This window comes from Nicotiana tabacum, chromosome 6, assembly GCF_000715075.1.
Source record: "Nicotiana tabacum cultivar K326 chromosome 6, ASM71507v2, whole genome shotgun sequence".
Lineage (NCBI taxonomy): Eukaryota > Viridiplantae > Streptophyta > Magnoliopsida > Solanales > Solanaceae > Nicotiana > Nicotiana tabacum.
This window is the reverse complement of record NC_134085.1, coordinates 120,354,493-120,368,328: the sequence shown is the minus strand read 5'-3', so window position 1 is coordinate 120,368,328 and position 13,836 is coordinate 120,354,493.

Genomic DNA, 13,836 nt, shown 5'->3' with positions numbered 1-13,836 from the left:
GGAGCTACCTGAATCCCACATCCGTAGTCCCAATGTAAATACGCAGCCACAATAAGAAAATATTCAGAAATGGAGTACAAAAATACAAGACAGCAGGTAGTTCTAGCCTAACATGCTTCACTTAATACAAACAAAACAACTTAAGCAAATAGGCAGTTTAGGTCAACTAGGCATGCTTTTCTAATCTAATATAGGCTATATTTGCAAGTGGGATAAAGCAGGTAAGAAGGAAACTCAGTCTGAATAATTAAAGTAAAATCGGATTTTCAACAATTAGCTCAAGTATGCGTCCGTCACCTCGCGTACAAGGCATTCAATTACCAAATATCATGTCCTAAGGGGAAAGGTCCCCCACACAAGGTTAGACAAGCCACTTACCTCGAACCGGCTCCAAAATCAACTCGAAACCACACGTTTGCCACGAGTATCTGACTCCAAATGGCCTAAATCTATTCAATTTAATTACATATCATAAATAACATCTCAAGCAACTGATTCTACGATTTAATTCAAAGCTAAGCTGCGAAATTAGGAAAAATGACCAAAACGCCCCTCAGGCCAACGTCTCAGAATCGGATGAAATTATTATTTTCAGAAACCTCGCACTCTCACGAGTCTAACCATATAAAAATCTCTCAAATCGGAGGTCAAACACCTATTCAAAACTCAATAATTTGGTCTATGAAGTTTCTTCCAATTTTTCCCAATTTTTAATCCCCAATACGAATTTAGATGATGAAATTAACTATAGATTGATGGAATATAACTAGAAAGGGGTAAAGAATTGTTACCCAACGATCTTCTCTTCAAATCCCTCTCAAAATCGCCCTCTCCCGAGCTCCAATTCGATTTTTCTAACTTTTGAAACTAAACCCTTGAATTTCATATTTCAGCCCAGTGATTTCTGCATCTGCGGTCAAGGGACCGCATCTGCAGTCCGTTTCTGCGGTCAAGGGACCGCATCTGCGTTCCCACTTCTGCGGTCAAGGGACCGCATCTACGTTCCCACTTCTGCGGACCATTTGTCGCATCTACGACTCCTACTTAAAAATTCAATTTCTGCATCTGCGGTTGTTATTCCGCAGGTGCGGTACCGCTTCTGCGGTTAAAGTCCCGCATCTGCGGAACCTGCTTCTCCTGTCCAAATCCGCATCTGCGCTTGCCTTGCCGCTTCTGCGGCTCCGCATCTGCGAAACCCAAACCACAGGTGCGGTTATGACAGATACCAACAAATTTTCTGCAACTCTTCAACTTCAAAATCCTTCCGTCAACCATCTGAAATCATCCCGAGACCCTCGGGACCCCAACCAAAAGCACCAATATCACCCAATACCTTATTCAAACTTTTACCAATCCTTAAAACACCCAAAACAATGCCGGAAACTCGAATTAATCAAGGATTTAAGCCTAAAAACTTCAAATTCTCTCAAAATGCACTTTCAATCAAAAACCTAATCAAAACACGTCCGAATGATCTGAAATTTTGCACACACATCCCAAATTACATGACGGAACTATTGCAACTTCCGAAATTTCATTCCGACCCTTGGATCAAAATCTCACTATCGGACCAGAAACTTAAAAAATTCAAACTTCGGCATTTCAAGCCTAAATTAGCTACGGACCTCCAAAACACATTCCGAACACGCTCCCAACCCCGAAATCACCTAACGGAGCTAACGGAACCATTGGATTTCCATTCCGAGGCCGTATTCACACTATTCCAACTACGGGCAAATTTCCAACACTTAAGCTCTCATTTAGGGACTAAGCGTCCCAAAACTCTCCGAAACTGAAAACCGAATATCCTGGCAATCCAAATTAGCAGAAATAGACTTGGGGAAAGCAGTTAATAGGGGATCGAGGCGTTAATTCTTAAGACGACCGACCGGGTCATCACATCTTCCTACACTTAAACATTCGTTCGTCCTCGAACGAGCATAGAGACATACCTAAAGTAGTCAACAAATGAGGGTAACTAATGTGCATATCCTGCTTGGTCTTCCAGGTCGCCTCCTCGACCGGTTGACCCCGCCACTGAACCTTTACTGAAGCAATGTTCTTTGACCTCAACTTTTTGACCTGCATGTCCAATATATCCACTGGCTCCTCAATATAGGATAGATCCTTGTCCAACTAGACTGAACTGAAATCTAACATGTGCGACGGGTCACCGTGATACCTCCAGAGCATCGAAACATGAAATACTGGATGAACTCCTGCCAAACTGGGAGGTAAGGCAAGCTCATAAGCAACCTCCCCAACACGCCTCAATATAAAGGGCCAATGAATCTCGGACTCAACTTTTCTTTCTTCCCAAATCTCATAACGCCCTTCATAGGCGAAACCCGAAGCAGAACCCGCTCTCCGACCATATATGAAACATCACGAACCTTCCGGTTCACGTAGCACTTCTATTTGGATTGGGCTGTATGGAGTCTATCCTGAATCACCTTAACCTTCTCCAAAGCATCCTGAACCAAATCCGTGCCCAATAGCCTGGCCTTACCTGGCTCAAACCAACCCACCGGAGATCTACACCTCCTACCATATAAAGCCTCATACGACGCCATCTGAATGCTGGACTGATAACTGTTGTTGTACGCAAACTCTGCCAATGGCAAGAACTGATCCCAAGACCCTCTAAACTCAATCACACATGCACGGAGCATATCCTCAAGAATCTTAATAGTGCGCTCGGACTGTCCGTCCGTCTAGGGGTTAAATGTTGTGCTCAACTCCACTCGAGTACCCAACTCCTGCTGAACGACCCTCCAGAATCGTGATGTAAACTGAGTATCTCTGTCTGAGATAATAGAAACTGGAATACCATGCAGATGAACAATCTCCCGGATATAAATCTCCGCCAACCGCTCCGAAGAATAAGTAGTACACATAGGATTATAAATGTGGCGCGCTACACCCATAATCAAGACTCTACTAGACACGGCTCATAGACAACCCCTAGGACAGACTTGCTCTGATACCAAGTTTGTCACGACCCAAACTGAAGGGCCATGACTAGCACCCGACCACACTTGCCGAGCACCAACGCACATTTCATCTAACCTTCATTATTATCTTTTAGGGCTGACGAGATCAATATAAATGGTAGACCTAGATCATGGACAACCAGCAATAAAATATGACGGCATGAACATACATAGCAGGGGATGACCAGACAATCAAGAAACTACATATAATGTATGAGCTACCACGCTACTATGAAAGACTATACAACAAAAACTAGCCGACAAGGCATACCAAACTATACATGAGCCGACACCTGTCTATGAGCCTCTAAAAGAACATAAGTGTTGCAACATAGCCGGAATAGGGCCCCAACATACCCATAATGTCTATAACAAAAATTGCATACCAAAACCAAGGCAAGTCCGGAGAAGGGATCTCGCCAATCACCGCTGAACTGGACAGTCTACTGTGGTGGGGGAGCTGCACCTGCCTGTCTATCAGGACCTGCAGCACGACATGCAGCGTCCACAAATAAAGGACGTCAGTACGAATAAAGTACTGAGTATGTAAGGCAAGGAACCATAAATACGATCAGTAATGTAAGCAATGATAGAGAATATACAACCTGTAACATCTTAGTACCTCTGAGGGCTACTTACATGAAATGCATGATACATATGTATAAATACATAAACCTTTAAAGCATTCGCCTCTGTGGGGGCATCATCATCATCATATCGTACCCGGCCATAATAGGCTCGGTAGAATCGTACCCGACCACGTGGAGCTCGGTAAAACCCAACTGATCAGTGGTTGCACAATAGGTGCCGTACCCGGCCAACTATAGCGTGGCTCGGTAGAGTAAAATAGATACATATATATAATGCATGCTCGACTCATGGAATCACATTCTAAACCTTTCGGAGTGACGTAAGGTCGGTATCCTCTGTACACGTTATTAGGACTAACTCTTCACTATGAACCTTATAAGAATCAGGAAGTACCAACAACATTGATAACATAAGAATAAGAGAAGCAACATTAACATCAATCGTTCCATAAGAGGGAAAACAATGTAAGTACTGCTAGCTTCTAAGAGTAGAGTATCTTGGAAGCTCGTTCATTACATTATGTACAATCGAAGTCGTGCAAAAGAAGGAAAGGGATAGCCTCACATACCTTGTATATACTGCCCCAATCTCAAGCTATGCAATTGTCAAAACTCCTTAGTCTACAATAAGAGAAACGATACTATCGTTATCATTTAAGCGTCATAACTATTATGTATCGACCATAACCTATTTTACGATGAAACGGACAGCACCTCCCCTATATATATGACCTCACACCATTCAAAACAGTCACCAAACAGCCCAAACAACATCAATAATAAACATATTGAGTCTCCCAAAATAGTCCACACACAGCCTAATCACTCCATACATACGACGACCACCGTAGTCGTGTCAAACAACCTGGAAATGTTACGAATAACTATCAGCCCATAACCCTACATATATATGGTGTTTATCCACACCCTTCCTCCTCTAAAACTCCACAAGATAGTAGTAAAATACGCAGCCCAACAACAACGCAAAACAGTCCACAAAACAATAACATTACTTCCAAGCCTTTCGATATATATTTCACAAGTTCTAGCTTCAATGGCTTAGCTGCAACTTGGATAATCTTAAATACATATAGAGTAAGAGGTTACTTACCTTTATACAGAAAGAACAACTCCAATTTGACCTTAAATTTCCATGAAATATCCCTCCAATGCTGCCACAACAACAAAAAAGCGAAACTAGCGATCAATTAGTGTTTTTCGGCAATAGAATCACTTTAGAAGGCTTGAAATCACCTAGGATTGATATTAAGAACATGAGGGAGTATTTACAGAACATAAACCCTTTAAAGCAACCTCCCACACGAGCTGGAACGACACAAAAATGAGCAACAACAAGAAGAACAAGAGACTTACTAGCGCCACGGAATTCCCGACACTTGATTTGTGTTGTTTGCCCTTTTTTGGGTCTTGAATCTTGAGAGAACCTTGAGATGATGTTCCTAGGGTTCTAAGGTCTGAAAATAGTGAGAAGAAATGACTTAAAACGGGTTGGAGGCATCCTATATAGGTCCAAATATCTTAAACCGCCTTAGTGGGCCCCATAGAGAGGTGCTTGGCGCAGTCTCGCAAAAATGCAAATATCTCTCTACTTCGAGATCGTATCGATGAACGGTTTAATGCGTTGGAAACTAGACTCATAGATCTTTAATTTGGTTGGTAGATCACCCCGTAATTCCTTGTAAATTATGAGAAAAGATTAGAAACATTTGACCTAATGTTTAAGTAAAATTATGAACCTAAGTTGCGACAACTTTTGTCGACTTTTGTTTCATAACTCGTTTGACTTCAAGACTTATGATACGGATATTATATGATTAAAATACCTTAATAAATGACCTCTTGAGTGTATTAAGCACCACTAGATTACCTGAAAATACGAGTTACAACATCCTTGATTCGTTTAACTTCTAATACTGGTTAATCACCCTTATACACTCTTGTATCACTTAAGACCAATAAGATTGACTTCTTATCATCTCAAAGATAATTCCTTCTTGGATTTATGTTAACTAATATATGGCATGAACTAACACATGTGGATATGGGTTGTAACACCCTCCCCCCCTTAGGAACATTCATCCTCGAATGTAAGAGTTTATGGGGAGTTTAAATCATCGTGGATTCCAATGGAAATTTCCGATCAATTTTCCCCTATAAAATGGTCACTAGCAAAACTTGCAAGTAATTAAGCCCAACATATGGCTTCACAAGGCTACACAAAGCATTATGCGTATTTACATTATCTACATATCACCATTTTGTATTAAGGAGGAGTATTCTCAAATTATTGCTTACCTCATAGAGCCGTTTCACCTTCCAATATATCCTGTCTTCCACCAGCATCCTTGTTATCTTCATTCTGGAATAAGTAAGGGTATTTAGACTTCATCTCCTCTTCTGCTTCCCATGTCATTTCTTCCATATTTTTGTTCCTCCACAATACTTTGACGAAAGCTACATCTTTTGTTCTCAGCTTGCGAACTTGCCGATCTAATATCGCCACTGGCACTTCTTCATATGATAGATCCTCTGTAACTTGTACATCTTTGATAGGGACAACTCGAGAAGGATCTCCAATACATTTTCTCAACATAGATACATGGAATACCGGGTGGACAAATTCCAATTCGGATGGCAATTCTAACTCATAAGCAACCTGTCTAATCCGTCGAAGAATTTTATACGGCCCGATATACCTTGGACTCAGCTTACCTTTCTTCCCAAAATGCATAATACCCTTCATTGGTGAGATCCTCAGGAAAACCCAATCACCAACCTCAAACTCTAGATCACGACGTCGGACATCAGAATAAGATTTTTGCCTGCTTTATGCCGTCCTCAATCTCTTTTGTATCACTTTCACCTTCTCAATAGCTTGGTGAATCAAATCTGGCCCATATAATTCTGTTTCACCGACTTCGAACCATCCAACTGGTGATCTACATCTCCTCCCGTATAGTGCCTCGTATGGGGCCATTTTAATACTGGAATGGTAGCTATTGTTATAGGCGAATTCTATGAGTGGAAGATGATCATCCCAATTCCCCTTAAAATCTAGAACACATGCTCGTAGCATATCTTCCAGTGTCTGAATGGTACGTTCAGCCTGTCCGTCAGTCTGCGGATGAAATGCAGTGCTGAGATTTACCTATGTGCCTAAACCCTTCTGGAAAGACCTCCAAAAGTTAGCTGTAAATTGAGCTCCTCGGTCTGATATAATAGATATGGGCACACCTGAAGCCTAACAATCTCCTTGATATACAACTTTGCATAATCTTCAGCCGTGTAAGTTGTCTTCACTGGCAGAAAATGGGCACATTTTGTAAGTCGATCAATTATCACCCAGATGGAGTCAAGCTTATGATAAGAGCGAGGTAATCCAATAATGAAGTCCATATTAATCACCTCCCACTTCCAGGTCAGAATCTCTATATTTTGAAGCAATCCACCGGGTTTTTGATGTTCTATGTTTACTTGTTGACAATTGGGACACTGGGCTACAAATTCTGCAATAGACTTCTTCATATTATCCCACCAATACTGATCCTTGACATCATGATACATCTTTGTCGAGCCGGGATGGATGGAATATCGGGATTGATGAATCTCATTCATAATCTTCTCTCGCAACCCTGCCACATTAGGCACACACAATTGGCTCTGGTATCTCAGTGCCCCGTCTTTTCCGATCCCAAAAGCCATACTTTTACACTGTTGAATGCTTTCTCTTAATCGTACTAAGATAGGATCTTCATATTGTCGTGCTTTTACCTCGGCTACCAAAGATGATTCTGATGTATTCTGTACAGTAACACCTCCATCATCAGAGTCTAACAATCTGATTCTCATATTGGCTAGCTGATGAAGCTCTTTAATCAACCCCCATCTACCTGCCTCAATATGTACTAAGCTTCCCATTGATTTACGGCTGAGAGCGTCTGCCACAACATTGGCTTTACCGGGATGATACAATATCTCGACGTCGTAGTCTTTCAATAATTCAAGCCACCTACGCTGCCTCAAATTCAACTCTTTCTGCTTGAAGATGTATTGTAAACTCTTGTGATCTGTGTAGATGTCAACATGGACGCCGTATAAGTAGTGCCGCCATATCTTCAAAGCATATATATTACTGCAGCCAATTCCAAATCATGGGTTGGATAATTCTTTTCATGCTTCTTCAATTGTCTTGATGCATAAGCAATCACATTCCCACGCTGCATCAATACGCACCCCAAACCTATACCTGAGGCATCACAATATACCACATAACCTTCTGTTCCTTCAGGAAGAGTGAGCACTGGTGCAGATGTCAATCGATTCTTCAGCTCCTGAAAACTACGTTCACAAGTGTCAGACCACTGGAATTTGGTAGCTTTTTGTGTTAACTTAGTCAATGGTGATGATATAGAGGAAAATCCTTCTACAAACCGCCTATAATATCCTGCTAGCCCTAGGAAGCTGCGGACTTCTGATGGTGTTGTAGGTCTCGGCCAATTCTTTACTGCATCGATCTTCTGAGTGTCGACACTAATACCCTCATCAGATATCACATGGCCAAGGAATGCTACTGAGTTCAACCAGAATTCACATTTGGAGAGCTTAGCATATAACTTACGATCCTGAAGTATCTGTAATACTATCCGCAAGTGGCCCGCATGTTCCGCCTCTGAACGAGAATACACTAGAATTTCATCAATGAATACAATCACGAACACATCAAGATAGGGCCTGAATATAGTATTCATGATATCCACAAAATCTGCTGGGGCATTTGTTAGCCCGAACGACATCACCAAGAACTCAAAGTGCCCATATCTTGTCCGGAAGGCCGTCTTTGGAATATCCTTCTCCCTAACCCTCACCTGATGATACCCTGAACGTAAATCAATCTTAGAGAAATACTTGGCACCCTGGAGTTGGTCAAACAGGTCATCAATTCTTGGAAGTGGATACTTGTTCTTTATAGTAGACTTATTCAACTGTCGATAGTCGATACACATCCGTAACGACCCATATTTCTTCCGTACGAATAGGACTGGTGCACCCCAAGGTGAAGTGCTAGGCCTAATAAAGCCCTTATCCAGCAAGTCCTTCAACTGCACCTTCAACTCTCGCAACTCGGGGCCATTCTGTATGGAGGAATAGAGATCGGTTGAGTGTCAGGCAACACATCAATGCTAAACTCAATCTCCCTTTCAGGAGGAAGGCCTGGGAGTTCATCTGGGAAAACATCTGGGAATTCGTTGACCACATGGATTGATTGTAAAGTAGGCGGTTTCGCCTCCGCATCCCTAACGCGAACGAGATGATAAATGTAACCTTTTGAGATCATTTTCCTTGCCTTAAGATAGGAAATAAACCTACCTTTCGGTGTAGCAATGTTCCCTTTCCATTCAATGACGGGTTCACCCGAAAATTGGAACCTAACCATCTTCGTACGACAGTCAACATTTGCATAGCATGAGGCCAACCAGTCCATTCCCATTATCACATCAAAATCAACCATTTCTAACTCAAATAAATTTGCCTAGGTTTGACGACTACAAATCATCACAGTGCAACCTCTATATACCCTTCTAGCAATCACAGAATCTCCTATCGGAGTAGATACCGCGAGGGGTTTACTTATCAATTCAGGTTCAATGCCAAACTTATTAGCCATAAAGGGTGTAACATATGATAATGTAGATCCCGGATCAATCAGCGCATATACATCATAAGAAAACACAGATATAATACCTATAACAACATCTGGAGACGACTCGAGATCTTGTCGACCTACTAGAGCATAGGTTCGATTTTGAGCACCACTCGAACTCGGCACTGCACCTCTACCCCTACCACGACCTGTCAACTGCTGAAAACCCCGTGCTGGAGGTCGAACTAATGAGGAAGAACCAGACACAGATCCAGTCGGCTGAGCCATACCATCACCTCCTCTATTAGGACAATCCCGCATCATATGGCCAGGCTGCCCGCAGGAATAGCATGCATCAGAACCTCGACGACACAGTCCAAAGTGGGCCTTGCCGCACTGATCACAATGTGGTGTTGGGGGTCTCATCTGACTAGTATCCCTGTGATGTTGCGAGCCAGATGCCCGCGAACTCTGACCTGGACCATAATAGGATTGATCATATCGAGGCCTCTGAAACTGTGGAGGAGCACTAGCTACAGGTGGCGCCGAACTCCTCGAAAACTGTGGCCTGATGCGGCCTCTGAAGTCATCAGAATACCCTGCAAATCTGGCCCTCTTATGCTGGCCCCTATCCTTCTCCCTAACTGCCCTCTGCTGGCGCTTACGATCCTCTAGGGTCTGGGCATAAGCTTGAATACGGGAAATATCCATGCCCTTCACCAAGGAGGCTGTCGTACACTCATTTATCAGATGTGGTCCCAACCCATTCACGAACATATGCACCCTATCACTCATCTCGGCCACCATATGGGGAGAATACCTTGCCAAAGAATCAAACTGCATACTGTACTCTCGCACACTCATATTACCTTGTCTAAGGTTCAAGAACTTATCAGCTCTAGCTCGTCGTATCTCAACTGGCAAGTAGTGATGAAGAAAGGCCTCAGAAAATTCCTTCCACACAACTGGAGGAGGGTTCGGACCCCTGGATCTCTCCCAACTATCATACCAGAGAACCGCTAAATCCCGTAGCCGATAAGAAGCCAACTCTACTGCCTCTGTATCACTAACATGCATAACCCGAAGTGTACGATAAACCTGGTCAATAAAAGTCTGTGGGTCCTCCTTGGGGTCTGATCCGGTAAACACTGGAGGGTCTAAATTAATAAAATCACGAACTCTTGTACTAACTGGTTTCTCAGCAGCACCTGTATTCTGCCTCTGAGCCTGAGCAGCTACCAAGCTAGTCAATAACTGCAAAGCACTCCGCATATCCTGGTCTGGAGTGCCAGACGGAGGAACTGGAGGCGCTGGGTGCCTTCTAATATCCTCTGGAGGAGATGGAGTAGATGAGGTATGAGAGGGCATCTCACTTTGAGCCTCACTTTGTCCTGCTCTAACTTGGGGCACCTGACTGGTACCCTCTCCCGCTACTGTATCAAGCCGTCTACTAATCGTTTGCTTCCTAGTCGAAGGCATCACTGAAAAAAACAAGGTGAATATTAGAGACGAACACTTACGACTCAACTCTACGCATGATCTAGATTCAGGAAGAAGGTAACAACCCTAGATGTCATGTAGCCTCCTGATTATAAATGTGGCGCGCTACACATCCATAATCAAGACTCTACTAGACACGGCTCATAGACAACCCCTAGGACAGACTTGCTCTGATACCAAGTTTGTCACGACCCAAACTGAAGGGCCATGACTAGCACCCGACCACACTTGTCGAGCACCAACGCACATTTCATCTAACCTTCATTATTATCTTTTAGGGCTGACGAGATCAATATAAATTGTAGACCTAGATCATGGACAACTAGCAATAAAATATGACGGCATGAACATACATAGCAGGGGATGACCAGACAATCAAGAAACTACATATAAGGTATGAGCTACCACGCTACTATGAAAGACTATACAACAAAAACTAGCCGACAAGGCATACCAAACTATACATGAGCCGACACCTGTCTATGAGCCTCTAAAAGAACATAAGTGTTGCAACATAGCCGGAACAGGGCCCCAACATACCCATAATGTCTATAACAAAAATTGCATACCAAGACCAAGGCAAGTCCGGAGAAGGGATCTCGCCAATCACCGCTGAACTGGACAGTCTACTGTGGTGGGGGAGCTGCACCTGCCTGTCTATCAGGACCTGCAGCACGACATGCAGCGTCCACAAATAAAGGACGTCAGTACGAATAAAGTACTGAGTATGTAAGGCAAGGAACCATAAATACGATCATTAATGTAAGCAAGGATAGAGAATATACAACCTGTAACATCTTAGTACCTCTGAGGGCTACTTACATGAAATGCATGATACATATGTATAAATACATAAACCTTTAAAGCATTCACCTCTATGGGCATCATCATCATCATATCGTACCCGGCCATAATAGGCTCGGTAGAATCGTACCCGGCCACGTGGAGCTCGGTAAAACCCAACTGATCAGTGGTTGCACAATTGGTGCCGTACCCGGCCAACTATAGCGTGGCTCGGTAGAGTAAAATAGATACATATATATAATGCATGCTTGACTCATGGAATCACATTCTAAACCTTTCGGAGTGACGTAAGGTCGGTATCCTCTGTACACGTTATTAGGACTAACTCTTCACTATGAACCTTATAAGAATCAGGAAGTACTAACAACATTGATAACATAAGAATAAGAGAAGCAACATTAATATCAATCGTTCCATAAGAGGGAAAACAATGTAAGTACTGCTAGCTTCTAAGAGTAGAGTATCTTGGAAGATCGTTCATTACATTATGTACAATCGGAGTCGTGCAAAAGAAGGAAAGGGATAGCCTCACATACCTTGTATATACTGCCCCAATCTCAAGCTATGCAATTGTCAAAACTCCTTAGTCTACAATAAGAGAAACGATACTATCGTTATCATTTAAGCGTCATAACTATTATGTATCGACCACAACCTATTTTACGATGAAACGGACAACACCTCCCCTATATATATGACCTCACACCATTCAAAATAGTCACCAAACAGCCCAAACAACATCAATAATAAACATATTGAGCCTCCCAAAATAGTCCACACACAGCCTAATCACTCCATACATACGACGACCACCGTAGTCGTGTCAAACAACCTGGAAATGTTACGAATAACTATCAGCCCATAACCCTACATATATATGGTGTTTCTCCACACCCTTCCTCCTCTAAAACTCCACAAGATAGTAGTAAAATACGCAGCCCAACAACAACGCAAAACAGTCCACAAAACAATAACATTACTTCCAAGCCTTTCGATATATATTTCACAAGTTCTAGCTTCAATGGCTTAGCTGCAACTTGGATAATATTAAATACATATAGAGTAAGAGGTTCCTTACCTTTATACAGAAAGAACAACTCCAATTTGACCTTAAATTTCCATGAAATATCCCTCCAATGCTGCCACAACAACAAAAAAGCGAAACTAGCGATCAATTAGTGTTTTTCGGCACTAGAATCACTTTAGAAGGCTTGAAATCACCTAGGATTGATATTAAGAACATGAGGGAGTATTTACAGAACATAAACCCTTTAAAACAACCTCCCACACGAGCTGGAATGACACAAAAATGAGCAACAACAAGAAGAACAAGAGACTTACTAGCGCCACGGAATTCCCGACACTTGATTTGTGTTGTTTGCCCTTTTTTGGGTCTTGAATCTTGAGAGAACCTTGAGAGGATGTTACTAGGGTTCTAAGGTCTGAAAATAGTGAGAAGAAATGACTTAAAACGGGTTGGAGGCATCCTATATAGGTCCAAATATCTTAAACCGCCTTAGTGGGCCCCATAGAGAGGTGCTTGGCGCAGTCTCGCGAAAACGCGAATATCTCTCTACTCCGAGATCGTATCGATGAACGGTTTAATGCGTTGGAAACTAGACTCATAGATATTTAATTTGGTTGGTAGATAACCCCGTAATTCCTTGTAAATTATGAGAAAAGATTAGAAACATTTGACCTAATGTTTAAGTAAAATTATGAACCTAAGTTGCGACAACTTTTGTCGACTTTTGTTTCATAACTCGTTTGACTTCAAGACTTATGATACAGATATTATATGATTAAAATACCTTAATAAATGACCTCTTGAGTGTATTAAGCACCGCTAGATTACCTGAAAATACGAGTTACAACATCCTTGATTCGTTTAACTTCTAATACTGGTTAATCACCCTTATACACTCTTGTATCACTTAAGACCAATAAGATTGACTTCTTATCATCTCAAAGATAATTCCTTCTTGGATTTATGTTAACTAATATATGACATGAACTAACACATGTGGATATGGGTTGTAACATCTGCAATCTCTATCTGCTGAAGCAACCCACCTGGTCTCTAGTGCTCATACTTCACCTGCTGACAGTTGAGGCATCTAGCTACATATCCAACTATGTCTTTCTTCATCCGCCTCCACTAATAGTGCTGCCTTAAATCCTGATACATCTTCGCGGCACCCAGATGGATGGAATACCGCGAACTATGGGCCTCCGCTAAAATCAACTCTCGAAGCCCATCAACATTGGGCACACAAATCTGACCCTA